Genomic DNA, 19,370 nt, shown 5'->3' with positions numbered 1-19,370 from the left:
ATAAGAGATTCCTCATTTGCGGAGGGAGCGTCCACCTCAGATTGCTGCCTGTGTGTTAAGATCGACGGGCATAGAGAATAAATGCGTGTGCATAGAGAATAAATTTCTAAGTATTCCTCTTCAACTCAGACCTTTTTTTTCTATTCAAGTCAAGAATAGCAAGGTTTGGGGGGGCGGCCAGTTGGCTCAGTGGTTGGAGCGCAGCGCTCCTAATACCCAGGTCGCCGGTTCGATTCCCACAGGGTTCAGGTTGCTGTGCCCTCCACAACTAGATTGAAAACAACGGCTTGACTTGGAGCTTATGGGTCCTGGAAAAACACACTGTTCCCCAAGATTCCCCAATTTTAAAAAAAAGAATATCAAGGATTCACACGCAGTAAGTCTCACTTAACTGCTGTCTATTTCCCCTGAATAAGTGATGCTGTTTTATGTTAATCTTTTTGCCATAAAAATATCCTCACGCAGTCTGGGGAGAGTGTTGGAAGGCTGTCATCATGTCTCTAGCATGTTGGAATGGCATGTGACTTGCAGGGTGGAGCACGGGTCTTGGTGGGTCCCAGGAGCAGGTTGATTCTGGAGGTTTCAAGTCTGGAAGAAACAGAGCAAGTGTCTGCCAAGGCTGAGGTGGGAATGACAGGAACAGATGGGGGAGTGCACATTTCGTGAGGTGTCTGTGTTTCTTGAGCAGTGCATGTGCCATTTCTCCCGGATTCCCGTGGAATTTCTTGAGACATGTAAAGACCTTTCTGTGTGAGCCGAACTAATGTAGTTTCCATTCCTCCCAAGCAAAAGAATTTGCGGTGCCATTCATGTATTTTTTTCACGCGTGTGCAGCAGGAGACAAATAGGTCCTTTCTGGGACAGGTTGAAAAGGGACAGCAGCAAGTGACTTGGGCCAAAATCCGTCTTCACGTGGCCCTGCTCAGCTCTGTCATACTCCCAGTGTTCTAGGCACCATGGGAACGAGAGCAGTCGTGATGCCACTTTGAGGAACGGCTGACACACGGGAGCGTGAGGATATTGTAGGTTTTGTGGTTCTTAGCTAAGGAACACATTCAGTCAGGTTTACAAGCAGTGGATTCCTTAATCACAGCCAAAAAGTTTTATTTCTTTTCTGTGAAAACTATATTCACAGGTTGCTTCCTAATGGCGGCTAAATTAAGTGGTACCGCAGATGGCAGATGATATTAAGAAACATTTCCTGACAGCAAAATATTCTTTCTCAATTAATACTAGGGAGTGACAGCAAGGGACATATTTATAGGTGCCGTGCAAGTTGAAGAAGTACTAAAGCCATTTGCAAAGTGTGTCATGCAGACGTTACATATATTCACAGAAGCGTGCATTTGACACTCAGTAGTAATTTAATTGCTTAACATTTCTTTGGCCAGACTTACTGTCACAGTTTTATCCTCAACTATACCTATTTCTTATAATACCATCAGGATTAGAGAGTTGGGAAAAGGTGATTAGTAGTTGTCTTTATGTACAAATAGTGTGGCTACTTCTTTTGCCTTAGTTAACAAATGTGTGTCACTGAACTTGGTTAGTGTTTTGAGTATTGATGATTATTCATTGATTAGACAGGACACTAGGCAAAGCTTACCACTCACTGTACCCCTATCCCTGCATCACTGGGAAAACAAAAATAGTCTGGCCATTTATAAGCTGTCACACAAATGTCACTCAATGATTTTGAAGTAGTCCTGTTCACTTAAAATACTGTTCACTTAAAAATAACTCAGACAAGTTCCAATTTAATTATGTACACTGTGCTGCCGCTTAGGATATTTTGAAGAAACATTTTAGGCCCACGATTTTTAACACTAGAACCAAAGTACTCGCAAATGTATGTATTTTACCGTAAGATTGAGCCTCTTCGGTAGGCGTCAGCCATCATCATGACGTAGAGTTTCCCTACTTTTATTCCCCAACCCCCCACTTCTGTTTTGCCTCAGGAAAGAGAGGCCCACCACGTTCCCCTCTGTGGTCTGATATGTGAGCTGCAGGCCATCCTCGTCTGTCTGATTTTACTCACGTGGACAAATTGTAGTCTGGGAGTCGGTCACTCATGGTAGCAAGAAGCTGAACATTCTCATTATCAAGACCAAAGGGAGTCATTTATAACTGTTGCCTGCATTTCCCTCCTTCCACCGCCAGACGTTTTTGTAACAGAATATGATTGACCAATTCACTGAGTGAAATGAACTAATTCCACCCGGTTGATGGTTGGTTTTCAAGTAACTTGCCAAAACCCTATTAGATGATTTTTAACTTCATCTTCTGGGTGGCTTTTGTGTTTTCACTGGCTTGTTCATGACAATTCATATATCTCCTTTAAAAAGAAAATCATAGAAATAAATTGAGTAGAAAGCTAGAGGTTGACCCGGTGCTAGCATGTACACTAGCGTGTAATAAGTATGAGCTTTGAGACCAGAGTTCTGAAGAAATTCATGGCCACACTAAAACGCTAAATGAATGTGGGAAACAAACATAGTTTTTTAGTGCCTGCTTTTAATTTTGCTGCGACGTGGGGATGTTTTCCTGTGGCTTGCACAATCATCACCAAAGATGTGTTGAATGCCGTATTTTGTAACATTTTATAATAAGTTTTTTGTGTCATCAATGCCACTGGATTCTAATTTATCTCGACTTAAATCTACTTGATGCCGCTTAGTATGTTTTGAGTATTTTTGGCTAAAATTCAATATAATGGTCAATTTATTACCATATAACAAAGGTTTAAAATAAACATAATGTCATTTATGTACAAAGCAGCTCAAACTGTTATCAAATGCATAAAATAGTCAAAATATCAGCTTTTTCTTCTTTGTGGATTTTTGACACATTTTGCAAAAAACTTGAAATCAATGCAGTGAAAGAGTTAAATGAAGTAAAGAGCAAATGAAATAATTTATGTCTATGTTGCTGAGTGATAAAATAAATACATATTACGTTTTAAAATTGCATTTATTTTTATTTTTCAATTACAGTTGACACTCAATATTATATTAGTTTCAGGTGTACAGCATGGTGGTTACACAGTTACAGAATTTACAAAGTGATCCCCGTAATAACTCTAGTCCCCACCTGGCACCTTACAGATATTACAATATCACTGACTACTTATATTCCCTGTGCTGTACTTTATATCCCTGTGACTATTTTGTAACTGTCAGCTTGTACTTCTTAATCCCTTCCCCTTTCTCACCCAGCCCCCCAAACTCCCCCCATCTGGCCACCATCACTTTGTTCTCTGTATCTATGAGTCTGTTTCTGTTTCGTTTGTTCATTTATTTTGTTTTTCAGATTCCACATATAAGTGAGATCCAATGGTATTTGTCTTCCTCTGTCTGACTTATTTCACTCAGCGTAATGTTCTCTGGGTCCATCCATGTTGCTGCAAATGGTAAGATTTCGTGTTTTTTTAATGGCAGAGTAATACTCCATTGTATAAATGTACCACCATTTCTTCATCCAATTGTCTATTGATGGGCATTTCAGTTGTTTCCATATCTTGGCTATTGTGAATAGCGATACTGTAAACATAGGGATGCATATGTTTTTTCGAATCAGTGTTTGGGAGTTCTTTGGATATATACCCAGGAGTGGAATTGCTGGGTCCATAAGGTAGTTCTATTTTTAGTTTTTTGAGGAATCTCTATACTGATTTCCAGAGTGGCTGCACCAATCTGCAATCCCACCAACAGCGCACAAGCGTTCCCTTTTCTCCACATCCGCGCCGACACTTGTTGTTCGTTGATTTATTGATGATAGCCATTCTGATTGGGGTGAGGTGGTATCTCATGGTGGTTTTTATTTGCATTTCTCTGATGATTGGTGAGGTTGAACATTTTTTCATATGTCTATTAGCCATTTGTATGTCTCTTTGGATAAATGTCTCTTCAGGTCCTCTGCCCATTTTTTAATTGGATTGTTATTTTGGTGTTGAGTTGTGTGATGTTTTATGTATATGTATATATATATATATATATATATATATATATATATATATATATATATAAATTATATACATTTCTATATATATATTTATATATATAAATTATATATATATATAAATTTTAGATATTAACCCTTATCAGATGTGTCATTGGTAAATATCTTCTGCCATTCAGTAGGACGTCTTTTTGTTTTGTTGATGGTTTCCTTTGCTGTGAAACAACTTTTTAGTTTGATACAGTCCCATTTGTTTATTTTTCTTTTGTTTCTCTTTCCCAAGGAAATCAGTAAAAATATTACTAAGGGTAATAGCTGAGAGTTTACTTCCTATATTCTAGGAATGTTATGGTTTCCGGCCTTACACTTAAGTCTTTAATCCATTCTGAGTTTATTCTTCTATATGGCATAAGAAGGTGGTCTAGTTTCATTTTTTTTGCATGTGTCGGTCCAGTTTTCCCAGCACCATTTATTAAATAGAGTTTCCTTACCCCAATGTACATTCTTGCTTACATTGTGGTAGATTAAATGACCTACAGGCATGCATTTATTTCTGGGCTCTCTATTCTGTTCCATTAATCTATGTGTCTGTTTTTATGCCAGTACCATGCTGTTTCGATTACTGTAGCCTTGTAGTATGATTTGATATCAGGTAGCATGATATGTCCCCATGCTAAACATTTTTTATAATTGCATAGAATAACATCTTATGTTTTTACTGACACATTTTCTGTTGCTAGATATTTTTCTATTTTTAGTTAACGTTTAGTATTTTGACTAAGACTGATAATTTTTTACATTTGTTAATTTTTGTTACAGTAGGCATATTAAATATTAATATTTGTAGGATAACTTTTTATGTTTAATATCCTTAGGATAAATTTCCAAATGTGAAATTGCCGATAAAGAGCATATTTTAGGTCCTTGGCACGTATTGCCGAAAAGCTTACCAAATTACAATTCATATCCACCGCACACACTCAGACAACACACAGTCTTACCTTTTCAAAGGTTTGGCCCATTGAAAGCCTGGTATTTACTTTTTTATGCAATATGGGCTCCTTTCAGTAGTGAGGTTCAATACTGCCTCAGGCTTTTTCAAGCCACTTTAGTGACGTGTCATCAAGATGTAAAAAGCTGCACCTGTTTAACGTACACGGGTCAGTGGGTTTGAGGACAAGTGTACACTTGTGAAATCGTCACCACCATCAAGGCCACAGACACATGCATCATCTCCCAGCGTTTCCACCCACCCTCTTGATGGTGACGATAATGATGGTGAGTGGTTATATAAAGAATACATGACACAAGACCTACCCTCTTAGCAAGTTTTAAGTATCGATGCAGATGGCTAGCTGGAGGGTCTGTGCTCCATATTGGACCTCCAGAACTTATTCAACTTTACAACCGTGAATAACTCGCCCTTCCTCTCCACCAGCCCCTGACAACCACCATTCCACTTTCTGCTTCTATGGCTTTGCCTAGTTCAGGTTCCATATGTGAGAACATGCCATATTGTTTCACCACGTCTACTTCTCAGATTTATTTTAAGACACAGAACCCGCTGTCTTCTCTGTAGTTGTCTGTTTAAAGATAAATTTCATGTACTCGCTGGTCTATGCTAGACATTTTGCACAACACTGTTACTTAAGTATGAAAAAATTGATCACAATAAGACGTGACTATGTTATTCTCCTGCAATGCAGTAAATGAAGAGCTAATAAAACATGAAACGGAGTATGTTGTACATGCAAGAAAATGGCAATTAATTGGACTTGAGCAGTGGATAGCAGAATGTTTCGTTTAAGTTACATAATTATTTCAGTGACGCTCAGATAATCCAAAATACCTTGGGAATCTTATTTTAGAGTTTAAACATATTGCTTCAAGTAAGCATTCGAAAACAAGTCTTGTAAAGAAGGGTTTGGAATAGTGAAAAATGTCGTAAGTTATCTGGAGACTATTCCATGAAGGGAGAAGCGTGAGAAATATCCAGAAAAAGTACTTTTTCTTATCAAGAAATAGAACTATAGTTACATATCATTATGAGCCATCATTCTAGTAAAATTTTGGATTCACATTCATCCTAGTAATGTCTAGTAATCAAAGCTGCACTGCGTGGGTGAATATCTAAGTTTAGCAGCTCACCTTGAATCTTGGAATCTTAGAAACTAGAACGGACCCCAGAGATTGTCTTGCTAAGCCTTGTGTTTTGAAAGGAGGCAAATGGCTTTACAGGGACCTGAATTAATCCAGTTTTGCTCTTCTGAGGGAAACTAAAATCTCCAACCACCCAATTCAGTCCTTCAGGGAAATACGGAGGCGTCAAAGGAATCAATATATCCTATGTGCGGTCATCAACTAATGAGAAAAATCAGAGTTAAGAAATGAAGATGGACAGTAATGAACGAAAACTTAGAAACACTGTAAAAAAGAATTAATAAAATGATGGTGTAAGGAACAGAAACACTTAGAAACACTCTAATCTACTGAATCAAGGGATGATGTTTTGTGCATCTTTGAATTTCAAGTGCCAGGCCTGTTACCAATTCATGGAAAGTTCTCAACACTGTGGAAAAACTGCTTCACGGTTTCACGTGGTGTTTGCAAATGACGAGGATGAGTTGCATTGTGGTTATTCTTCATCAGAAGTAGAAGTAGGTAGGTAGGTTTAGCCATACTGGGCAGTGCACGTCTACATGCGTATGTACACCTGGGGAAATCACCTTTGACCAAAATAGCTAGGAGAGAACTTTCTGAAACATTTGGAACCCTTTGCTCTCACGTCATGTGTATTGAATACAGCTCCCCTTTTGAAATCTGCACCTGCTGGTTCTCACAGAAGCTCATGGTCCAAAGCTCAGGACACATGGGAGTGTCCAGTGTCCAGTGTGGGTCCCAGTGGCAGTGTCACCGTGGTCCACTGCTGACTTTGTACATGTCCGATACATCCCAGGTCACCTTGGGCTTCCGGCAGCATTACGGTCGCAGAAACGAGAGAGTTGAATTTGCCTCTCCTCGCTTTCACGTGTTTTCAATAACAGAAAACAGATGCAGGAGCTGTGATCTTTTGCAGCCCATAAATTTCACAGAGACTGCATTCCTTTTTCTTCCCTTCTCCGTGAAAGGCTGCCGAGGTTTGCCAGGCATCCAGGAACTTGCCCTTGAAGCATAACCTCTGAGCCCCATGCAGTCCTCAGCAAGAGACCCGTGCCCACCCACCAGACAGTGCACCTGCTGAAGCCATCCACAGTGCCCAAACAGAATAAATTCCCCTTGCACTCAGTTTATACTAACAGAATTCCCATGCATGAAGCTGAATTCTCCAATCACGAGATCCACGGAGACACAGCTGGGTCTCCCCCAACTAACCTGCACACTTCCTACCAGCACACGCTACTGTGCGGACGTGCCTTAGAAATCTTGTGCAGATGAGCTCATTTCAGAAATGAAGACGCTAGAGCTTGGGATCAGATAAAATGACCTGTCTCTCCGAAGATAACTGGCAGAGACAACTGTAAAGCATTTTCAGAGTAATTCAAGTAAGAGTGTTGGTCAACTCCATTTCCTTCCGTTAAATGTGTCCATTTGAAGACGGACTAGTTGGCTGTATCCTGAATTGGCGATTTATGTTAAGGATCTGAAAGCAGAGGTCAAGCCGACAGTAGAAAAATACCAGGGTAATGATACAGCGTCGTGTCCGTGTTGTGTAAGAATAAACCAGCCTCCCAAATCCATCCATTTAGGAAGTCAGATAGTTCTTAAATGACAATCGGACGACACGCCATAACTGCTATGATTACTCTGGACTCACACTCCACAGTTTGGACATGTGTATGTGATTATCTTTATTCTGAAGGAAAGAATAAAGCTTTTGGAAACACCCTCCGTCTTGAGCAAACCCTTCCTCTATTTCACTACCTCTTACCTCTTATCTAATGTTATCAAGACCAGTTATTCCCGTTTTGCTGTCCTCCTCCTGGTTCCTGCCTGAACACGGATTCAGATTATGCCAAGACCTAACCTGGGAGTGGATTCAGTGTGGCCCAGTCTAAGAATGCCCTTCATGTGTGTAGAAAAGAACAGAAGAAGAAAAATACAAGAAAGGAGGAGAAGAAGGCAAATAGAGAAAAATGAAAGAAAACCATTAAGAGTGTGCGACAGGTCGTATGTGACCCACAAAACCTAAAGTCTGCACTGTGTGGCCCTTTACAGGTAAGTGTCTGCCCCCTGCTTTTCACTATATACCAAATAAAAGCGGAAATGTCAAAAACATGAACAATAAAAATCTAATGAAAATTTGGGAGAGAAGGTTTGGAAACGTATGTGTCAAACACGTGTCCTCTTTAATGCAAGAATAAACAACCAAAAAAAAGCTGTCACTTATCGTTTAGCTTTGCCATTATATATTTGGAGTCTAAGAATGGGATAGACTTTTAATTTAACTGTTGTACTAATGCAGTTTCTGTGATTAACTTTACTTATGATTTACCCCATTTTATTTTATGAGAAAAAAAAAAAAAGATTTTTCTAGAGCGAATCAGTGGCCACAACATGATCACTTAAAAATCTACTTGCAGAACCGGAAAAGAAAACACACACACACACACACAAAACACACAAAAAACAGAGTCTCCACATTAGGAGTCAGGCAGATCAAAATAGTTGTCTACTTGAATTCTTAGCTAGTATTCGTCACTGGTTTTGGTGTCTGGAGACCACACAGTGCAGGCACATTTCGGATGGCACCAGGGTCCTGCATGGCCTGAGGAGAGAGACACTTCACTCTTGTCCCTCTGAGGGGACTTAGGTTAAAAGAAACGATGGAGGTGGACACTCAGGACTAAACGTGTAGGTGGAACATACATGGGGGTGTATACTGGAGACCCCTCCTAAGGTGGCTGCATTCCCAGTGCTAAGAGTGGTCACCGGTGAGTCCCTGATATTGTTCAAGATATTCATTCCTTCATACGAGGTCTGACAATGAAGTTTCGCTAACTTGCTGCACCGATGTTGCTCACCTTTTGTGATATCAAAGGGATTATTCATGATGAATTTGTACCAACTGGACAAGCAGTTAACCAAGTTTACTATTTGGAAGTGCTGAAAAGGCTGCATGAAAAAGTTAGACTAAAACAATCTGAACTTTTCGCCAACAATTCATGGCTCTTGAATCACGACAATGCACCAGCTCACACGGCACTGTCTGTGAGGGAGTTTTTAGCCAGGAAACAAATAACTGTGTTGGAACACCCTCCCTACTCACCTGATCTGGCCCCCAATGACTTCTTTCTTTACCCGAAGATAAAGGAAATATTGAAAGGAAGACATTCTGATGACATTCAGGATATCAAGGGTAATACGACGATAGCTCTGATGCCATTCCAGAAAAAGAGTTCCAGAATTGCTTCGAAGGGTGGACATCAGTGCATAGCTTTCCAAGGGGAGTCCTTCGAAGGTGACCGTAGTGACATTCAGCAGTGAGGTATGTAGCACTTTTTCTAGGGTGAGTTCGCGAACTTCATTGTCCAACCTTGTACATTCATACATACTGTGCACCTCCCAAGTCACAAGATAGTTTCCATCCAGGCAATGAAAAATCTAAGCTACGACCGCATTTCTTGCTCAAGCAGCAGTCGTACATGTGTGTCCTTCAAAGCTAACCGTCGGTCATTCTGCAGCTGTCCCTTTGCTCCTCGTGTCTGAGGCATGTACCAGTGTGTCCCTTGGATCAAGCCTGGGGGCATCCTCAACATTTTTAAAAGGGGGGGAGATAAATTTAGTTTAAAAATATTAAATATTGGTTACTTTTTTTTATTCATTCCACTTTCCTTACCTCACTTTGTGTATGGGTTTTACATCTGCACACACAGAAACCTAAGCTATGTCCCATCTTGCTTTATAAGTTGGAGCACTCTACTATATTATTGTTCAGTGTCTATAATTAAATAATGCATAGTGATTGATGAAAATGCATGTCCACCCATCAACATACACGACTTCAAAAGTCACCCAGAAAATACAAATTTAAACCATTTAAGACACAGATCACTTATTTTCCACTTATTAAGTGACGGTGTGGATTTTTGGTTCGTCTCTTTTTTAAAAAAATAAAAATTAGCTTCCGAAGTAAAAAGGCAGCACTTTTGACACTGAGGAATTATCCGATGTTCATTTGATTGGACTTGATGTGGACGACCCAGCTACTTTAGACCGTTAGAAGCGTTGGACTCCTTTAATGTGACATTGATTTCCACAGCATAGGATGCCTTTTCAAAATGCTTTCATTTTGAAAGTAAAGATCCCGGCCCTTCAGTTTATTTATTGACAAGCCAGGCCACCGAGGGGGCTTTCTGACCCTGGTCACACCAGCTAGCTGAGGTCCACAGGGCCATTAAGTGAAGCCCGGTTTTAATTAACCTGAAATCATTAGAGCGTCACCCCTGATTTTCTAGGAATCGCTGTCTTTCTAAATTGACTCATGGACTCTGCTGCTTCTCCAAGACCCCACGTCATCATGTCATTGTGATTTCTCCACTGCAGTTCAGAAATGCCAGTTTCCTGTTTTAAAATTAAATGTCATTTTTTAAGGCACGCCGGTTGGCATATGCTTCATTGGGAAGTTTTAACGTGTTTTGGTTGATGAGAAAGAATGTCTTATAAACACAGCATAAGGCATGTTGTTCATAACCGTTCAAAAAGAGACTTGAAGTGGAAATACTTTGTAAACTAACAGCTATGCAAATAAGTCATTAGCATACCGCCTCGATTTTCACAAAGGATATATCCTGAGATCTGTGCAAACTTCCAAATTAATGAGAACCTCTAGAATGCATACCTGAGCCTGAAAAGACAGTGACGAGACTGCCAGTGTCCTTTGTCAGCATACGGACAGTCGAGATAGAGCAAATTAGAGATGGAGATAGAGCAAATTAGAGATTCTCCCTAAGAAAACCAGTGTCTACAATGAGGAGTAGAGAATGGCGGGTTGGGGGTGGGGAGTGATGCCAGACTGAGGAAGGAGCCCCGGAGCTAAGTTATGGACCAGATTTACGAAGATCTGAATCCATGACTCAGCAGAATTCCTACCCGTCCTGGCTGTGAGATTTAAGGTCACTTGGGAGACTCCAGCATGCGGGTCCAAGTCAGCAGCTGTCACACAGAGCCCTCTGTGTCGTCTGTGCCAGGAGGGCGTCCAGCTCCCCGACAGCCCTGGTCCGATCACCCACGCCCTTGCTAGGTCCAGCGAAAGAGCCGTGCATTTGGAGGGAATGACGAGTGGAGTTTAAGGCCACTGCGAGACTGTAGAGAATGGAAACAGCATCTCTCCCTGTTTGGAACAGGCTTTACCTTCGAGCCCCTCACACAGGACACACATATCAACTCACAACACCTTCCGTTTGACAATGGTACTTTGCCACCAACCTGTTTTCTCGCGGTGTGACTGAGAACTGTTCCCATTCAGAGCTCCCACGGACGTGGCACCTACAGGAGAGTTAACAGATTGGTGTCCCAGCATCCTTCTTACGCATAAATTCATTTAGTTTTCAGGTGCCAACTGACCACATTCAGTCATGTGTCACCCACACACACGTGGCGGGGAGCTGCAGTTACGGCTGTAAAATATCTCATAAACCTGGTCAGGAAAGGACATCCTGGATAAGTGTGTGTCTGCCTCGATTCTTTGCTGAAAGTGGGAAAGCACGTATCCTGACATGGGGGCCAAACATTTCCAGGTGACCAGACGAAGTGAGCTACTCATTTCCTGTTCTATTCAGGCTGTGTGTACTGTTTAAATATTACATTCCACCTGTAAATATGGAACATGATTTCAGAAGATTGATCAGTGGCTTAGAGGATTAGTCGTGTACTTATGGTAATGAAGTATGTATTATCTCTGATATAAAGCCATTTCTGAAAATTCAGTATTTGGTGTTGATCCGTTACCTCAAGAATTTTTGTGCATGTAGATTTTAATTAAAGACTACATTGCTGGCCTCTGCTTCATATTCAGGTTAGATACAGTAGTTCTGCTATCTTTGTATCATGTCTTTGTCTCATTGTATTTAAAATATGAACATTAAAGTGAATGCTTCAAATACATGAAAATTAATTGCATTTTAATAGCCAGTTACCCCTTCTACTGCCCATGTAAAAATTTAAATCTTTGTTTTTATTTTTTTAACCTTCACTTTCATACTCAAATCACTGATAAAAATTACAGTGTTTTTTTTTTTAATTTTCTAAATTTTGGTCTCGAATCTCCACTTTTTTGTTCCTATACAGCTGAATGTGAAAACACAAATGTCAACAATTAAAATTAGAGCCGTGTGCCATCAGCTGTTTCCTGCTGATGGATGGTTTCTGACCAGGCATTCGTTCGTGTGACAGGAACTTTTGTGACAGTTGCAAAGATTCAGCATCATTTTGTGTTCTGAGTGGGACAGAATTTTTCTCCCAAAGCTAACCCTATGAATTTAGGTAGGAACTGCTATCTTACGTGAGACGTTTCTGGGTTACCCCAAACTCTTGAGTTCACACATACAGATTGAGGATTTGTAGTAGGTGAAGCCTGGAAAAGCATGAGGTCAAAGGTTGAAAAGTCACTCAAAATAGACTCAACATTTAACACATGCCGTGTCTTAAATAGTGAAATCATTCATGTAATCATTAAGCGTGAAATATGGTGTTTGGAATTAACATGCTCTCAGCTGTACGATCACAAAGCCCACTATCTCCTTCGGGGTGTAAAGAGAACATACTTGGAACATGCTCAAGGATATTTGTATATTGTCCAGGTTTGGTGATGACAAGCAGATTGGAAAAGTCTGTGGTCGTTTTCATGATTCATGGAGCTTTTGCAGTGGTGGGGAGGTTGGGAGAAAAGGAGGTGGCACAGGACACAGACATCTTTGGAACATTCACTCTTGGGAGGAGGCGTGGGCCGTTGAATGCAGATACTACAGGGAAATCAATTCATCAGTCAGTAAATGGGTATTGACTGACAGATTTCAGGTTAAGACCACATCCCGGACTAATTTTAGAAGAATTGTGTCTTCCAGCCGTGATGGCATATCTTAGGAGAAGAAACGTGTGATACGAAAGGCTATGTATGGGTTTCATTCTGAAAAGCAGCCCCCTTTGCTTCAGCCAGCGTCCCCGTGTGGGGGTGTTTTGGGTGTCCCTGCCCAGAGGGGAACAGCTGCTGGTATTCCTGCATATCCAAGGCAGCATGGCATGTGGATGGAAGCAAAAGGGAGACGGGAGTGTAAGAACTGAAGGGACCCAGTGATAAGGAGTGGAGGCGCGCGGACAGACGTCTCTACGATGTCAGTGGATGAAGAGATTGGTTCCCAAGGAGATCATGAGGAAAGGCTTTCTGGCAGATGTGAAGCTGGCCTGGGCTGCGGGGTGCATTTCCGAGCCTATGCCACGCAGTGTCCAGCAGTTGCTGAGGCCCCTTTGGCATATAGGTAGGAACTGCTCTGTACCCCGCTGCCAACCCAGGCGTTCACCCTCTAGAAACTGACTCGCTGTAAAGGAAAGCATAGCTGTGTGCTGGGTGTCTGCCACATGTTTAAAACTGGGCTGCGTTTCCGAGCCCTTGCGTGCTTCTAGCTTTGCAACCAGAAGGTTTTCAGCATTGTCTTAATTAAACCTGCATTAGTCTTGCTTTGGTGCAAGAAATACGATATTGGGAGTGAGGACCCCAGCATAAGCTCTCCGTGAATGGCTCATTCATTCCCCTCACCACATGTCTTTGGAGTGTTTCTGATGGACACAGTTCTGCACCAGACCGCACATCTATTACAGAAAAGCAGGACGTCCTAGAGCAGAGGCAAGGAGAGAACAGTGAAATGCAAAACTCTTCAGTGAAACGCAAGGCAACAAAAACTTCAGAGAAGGCTCTGGGATGGAGGGACGCAAACATCCTCAAAATATGCTGCGTATAGATAGGACTTATGTTCCAGGTAACACTGGATTCTCCAGAGAAACAGAGCCAATAGCAGATGATGGATGGATGGATAGATGGATGGATGGATGGATAGATAGATAGAGATGGATGGATGGATGGATGGATGGATGGATGGATGGATGGATACATAGAGATGGATGGATGGATGGATGGATGGATGGATGGATGGATGGATGGATGGACCAACAGACAGAATATAGAGATGGATGGATGGACGGACAGACAGATGATAGGGATGAACGGATGGATATAGAGAGATCGAAGAGATAGATAGCTTTTAATATATCTATAATATAAATATATGGAGATTTATTATGAGGAATTGGGTCAGATGATGGTGGAGACTGAGAAGTTCCCAGACCTGCATGCTGGAGCCCCAGGAAAGCCAGTGGTGTCGTTCAGTCTAAGAGTGTAAAGTCCTGAGAACCAGGGGAGCTGCTGGTGTAAATTCCAGTCCGTGGACAGGAGGAGATGAGACGAGATGTCCCAGCTGACACAGTGAGACAGGAGAAAAGGCATGAACTCCCTGCCTTCTTTTGCCTCTCGTTCTGTTTGGCCTTCGGTGGATGGAAGCCGTTTCAGAGGAAGGACTGGTGGGCGTGGATGGCTGGTTGGATGGGGAATGACAGAGGGCTGACTCACACAGAGATGAAGTGTTGAGCCTGGAAGCCCGGGGAAATCGCACTGCTGTGCCCAGAAATAAAGTTGGGGTGGCGGACAGGTAAGGTGGGAAGAGAAAGGCCTGAAGTGGGGGACACACAGACTCAACGAAAGGGGAAGACGTGCAAGCAGAGGTGAAGCTGGTGTCGAGTAATTTCAAAGGGATGTCTGATGCAATAAAGACAATAACTGGAAACCTATGTAATTTTACTAACCGTTGTCACCCCAGTACATTTAATTGAAAAAAAATGAAAAACAATCACGGAAGTCGTGAGAAATGTGCAGAGTCTCAAGTTGGGAGCCTCTGCTGGAGCTCGTCCAACACCGTGGTGAAGCTCGGAGAACGAGCTGGAGCTGAACGCACGCAGGAACCTACAGGGAGGCTGGGTGTCAGGAAGACAACGGGACAGAGCCCGGGGCATCGCAGGGCAAAGTTGCAGCCATAGTCACGGGAGGAAGCCATGCAGCGGACCCAGGGAGTGGTGAGGATGGACTGCGATCAGAAAGTGTACAGGAGGCATGAAGAAGACGGGGCAGAGACAGACGCATTAGGCTTCGGGATTTGTGGAGACTGGAACAGGTGAGGAATCCGTGTACCCCAGGGGTCTCACCGTGGGTAGTGTGGGCACCTGGGGCTGGGACACTCTGATGTGAGGTGTCCTGTGCCCTGTGGCACATTGAGCAACCTCCCTGGTCTCCACCCACCAGATTTCAGGACCACCCTTCTGCAAGGGTGACACAAGTGCCCACATGTGACCAGATGTCCCCTTCGGAGGACAGTGAGCGTGGTTGAGAACCACTGACTTGGAGTTAGACTTCAGTGTGTGAGGGAGAGAAGAAAAGAGTGGGGCGAGGGAAAGAAAGGAGGAGAAAGATGCTATCTGCATCCGTTTCTGCTTTGGGAAAACCTCCAACTCTCGCCGCCCGCGTCCCTACACTTCCACGCACCACTCCCGTGCTGTGTGTACACAGGAAGCGTGCATTGTATGTGTCCTTTCAACCAAGCTAGAATTCCCCAAGTACTAAATCCCTCTCAGAGTGGGAAGAATGATTCTGTTTTTGCAGGAGCAGGTCCCAGGCTCAGCGGGGCCACCCACGCAGCCTGGGAAAGCTCCTTCTGTGTGCCCATGAGGTGGCACTGTTTGCAGAAGGGCACAGCTGTTTATAACGGGCGTTACGGACTTGGAATTGGGATGGAAGCTCCGAGCTTCGGGCCGGCACAGCAAGGGGCATTTGGCAAAGTAGCCGTTGCCACCCTGCTTCTGGGGGGTGCACTTTGTACCCAGCAGCTCAGCTCACATGCCCTGTTGGAAACAGCTCACATCCATGGTCCAGAGCCGCTGAGAAGCTGTGTGTGATGTGGCATTCTGAGCAATGCCATTCTGAGGAGAGGGTCATTTCCAGGAGCTTCGCGGATTCCTGGCAACAGGACAGGTGTCAGAATAGGGACATTATGTGATGGCTCCAGGCTCAGAACACAGCCTCCTTACCATGTCCCCTCTGGTGGAGTGACAAGAAGGGCGTGTCCCTCTGAGGAGATCTCCCCCATAACCTTTAACCCCAGACTACTGGTCACAAAAGCATCAGGCAAAGCCGCAGGGAGGGACGTTCTAGAAAATCCTGACTGGTAGTCAGAATGCTCAAGGTCATGAAAAACAAGGCAAGACAAAGAAACCACCACACATGGGACGAGGCCCATGAGACGTGACCATCACTGTGTGAGATCCTAGATGGCACCGTGGGACTGGAAGAGGGCGTTCATGGAGAAACTGAGGAAATCCAAATAAAGTCTGGAGTTTAGCTAATGGTGCCGTGGCAGCATTCATTTCTTAGTTGTGACAACTGTCTTCTAGTGGTAGAAGACCTTACAGTGAGGAGACACTGGGTGAGGGGCACCCAGGAATGCCTCTCTATGAACTAACTTTCCAAGTTTGCTGTACGAGTCCAGAATTATTCAAAAATAGTACGTTTATTTCAAGAAGTCTGCCTTCTTAGAAGAGACTGGAAGTATATAGGGTTTAATTCAAAGAGCATGGACTGGGCGACTGTTCTCTATCCAGTCCTGAATCTGATTTTCAAGTTTAAAACCAGGCCAAGACAAGGAAGGTGTGCTTGGAAACCATAGGACGCCCTTAGAAGTGAGGGGGACACATGTACCGGGTGAGCCTGCCTCTCGGTTCTGCTCTCACAGCAACCTTAGGTAAGCAGAGGTGGTAGTTCCAGGTGAAGAGACGTCTGCTCTTGGTGGGTCCGTAGTTTCTGCTGTATCACACAACTGCAGGGAGCAGACATGACCTCAGGGTAATTAATGCCTGCGGGAGTAAAAACCTCATCGTTTTGGTCCTGGCATCTTCACAACAGATGCAGCTTTGGTACAGAAACATTGGACGCAGACCCAGACATTGAAGAGGCCCGAGAGAACTTCCAACATCCTCGAAATCAGCAGGAGCTGGATCAAATGGACAGACATGAGATGCAGAGGGAGTAGAAGGGGACCTGGGAGCTGGAGAAGCATGGCTGTGAGTAGAAGGAGCTGGAGAAGCATGGCTGTGAGTAGAAGGGGAGCTGGGAGCTGGAGAAGCATGGCTGTGAGTAGAAGGAGCTGGAGAAGCATGGCTGTGAGTAGAAGGAGCTGGAGAAGCATGGCTGTGAGTAGAAGGGGAGCTGGGAGCTGGAGAAGCATGGTTGTGAGTAGAAGGAGCTGGAGAAGCATGGCTGTGAGTAGAAGAGGGGCTGGAGAAGCATGGCTGTGAGTAGAAGGGGGGCTGGAGAAGCATGGCTGTGAGTAGAAGGGGGGCTGGAGAAGCATAGCTGTGAGTAGAAGAGGGGCTGGAGAAGCATGGCTGTGAGTAGAAGGAGCTGGAGAAGCATAGCTGTGAGTAGAAGGAGCTGGAGAAGCATAGCTGTGAGTAGAAGGGGGGCTGGAGAAGCATGGCTGTGAGTAGAAGGAGCTGGAGAAGCATAGCTGTGAGTAGAAGGAGCTGGAGAAGCATGGCTGTGAGTAGAAGGGGGGCTGGAGAAGCATGGCTGTGAGTAGAAGAGGGGCTGGAGAAGCATGGCTGTGAGTAGAAGGGGGGCTGGAGAAGCATGGCTGTGAGTAGAAGGGGGGCTGGAGAAGCATAGCTGTGAGTAGAAGAGGGGCTGGAGAAGCATGGCTGTGAGTAGAAGGAGCTGGAGAAGCATAGCTGTGAGTAGAAGGAGCTGGAGAAGCATAGCTGTGAGTAGAAGGGGGGCTGGAGAAGCATGGCTGTGAGTAGAAGGAGCTGGAGAAGCATAGCTGTGAGTAGAAGGAGCTGGAGAAGCATGGCTGTGAGTAGAAGGGGGGCTGGAGAAGCATGGCTGTGAGTAGAAGGGGGGCTGGAGAAGCATAGCTGTGAGTAGAAGAGGGGCTGGAGAAGCATGGCTGTGAGTAGAAGGAGCTGGAGAAGCATAGCTGTGAGTAGAAGGAGCTGGAGAAGCATAGCTGTGAGTAGAAGGGGGGCTGGAGAAGCATGGCTGTGAGTAGAAGGAGCTGGAGAAGCATAGCTGTGAGTAGAAGGAGCTGGAGAAGCATGGCTGTGAGTAGAAGTGGGGCTGGAGAAGCATGGCTGTGAGTAGAAGAGGGGCTGGAGAAGCATGGCTGTGAGTAGAAGGGGGGCTGGAGAAGCATGGCTGTGAGTAGAAGGGGGGCTGGAGAAGCATGGCTGTGAGTAGAAGGGGGGCTGGAGAAGCATAGCTGTGAGTAGAAGAGGGGCTGGAGAAGCATGGCTGTGAGTAGAAGGAGCTGGAGAAGCATAGCTGTGAGTAGAAGGAGCTGGAGAAGCATAGCTGTGAGTAGAAGGGGGGCTGGAGAAGCATGGCTGTGAGTAGAAGGAGCTGGAGAAGCATAGCTGTGAGTAGAAGGAGCTGGAGAAGCATGGCTGTGAGTAGAAGGGGGGCTGGAGAAGCATGGCTGTGAGTAGAAGAGGGGCTGGAGAAGCATGGCTGTGAGTAGAAGGGGGGCTGGAGAAGCATGGCTGTGAGTAGAAGGGGGGCTGGAGAAGCATAGCTGTGAGTAGAAGAGGGGCTGGAGAAGCATGGCTGTGAGTAGAAGGAGCTGGAGAAGCATAGCTGTGAGTAGAAGGAGCTGGAGAAGCATAGCTGTGAGTAGAAGGGGGGCTGGAGAAGCATGGCTGTGAGTAGAAGGAGCTGGAGAAGCATGGCTGTGAGTAGAAGGGGAGCTGGGAGCTGGAGAAGCATGGCTGTGAGTAGGAGCTGGAGAAGCATGGCTGCCATAGACGAGAGGCTGAGGACAGAGAGTGTCCTTGGGCTGTGGTATACAGAAGCAGCTGGTGACAGCAGAGACCGAGCTGCAGAAGCAGCTTTGACAAGGAGAGGTACGGGCTGCAGTGATCCAGGCCGTGTGAATACAGGGTTTTCCTCTCACGTGCTGTGTACAGGCGAGCAAATGAAAACCTCTCATTCACCTTCTTCTTACTTTGAGAAAGGGCTCAGAATGCCAGTTTCATATTATTTGGGGCTTCAATCTAATAATACATGAAATCGTGTCGTCTCCTGACCTGCATGCAGGATGCATTTAAATGTGAGTCTCCCCCCTTGGAGAAAGATTGTAGGAACTGGAATGTGCACGGAGAGACCTCTGTTGCAGGCTGTGCCCCCACGGCTACAACAAGAAGCAGATGGTGTGGTGGCCAGCGCCTTTCATTCCAACTCTGCCACTCCGCTGTGGTTCCTCCTGACAGACTTCCCACCTGCAGAGGGGCATGGCAGATGTACGTGTGTCCTCATGGAACAAGCA

At 44.3% G+C, this 19,370-nt stretch overlaps 1 long non-coding RNA gene across 1 annotated transcript in view; it reads left to right on the top strand.

Moving 5' to 3' along the window:
* Window positions 1-19,370, top strand: part of LOC308494318 — a 53,074-nt gene that overhangs the window by 15,041 nt on the left and 18,663 nt on the right. Inside the window, exon 2 of the long non-coding RNA XR_013992909.1 lies at window positions 3,310-3,409. This is a non-coding gene — a long non-coding RNA (uncharacterized lncRNA). The remainder of the gene's footprint in view (window positions 1-3,309; window positions 3,410-19,370) is intronic.

Source organism: Rhinolophus hipposideros (assembly GCF_964194185.1).
Source record: "Rhinolophus hipposideros genome assembly, chromosome: X".
In the NCBI taxonomy this organism is placed as follows: Eukaryota; Metazoa; Chordata; class Mammalia; order Chiroptera; family Rhinolophidae; genus Rhinolophus; species Rhinolophus hipposideros.
This window is presented reverse-complemented; position numbering and strand designations above follow the sequence as displayed.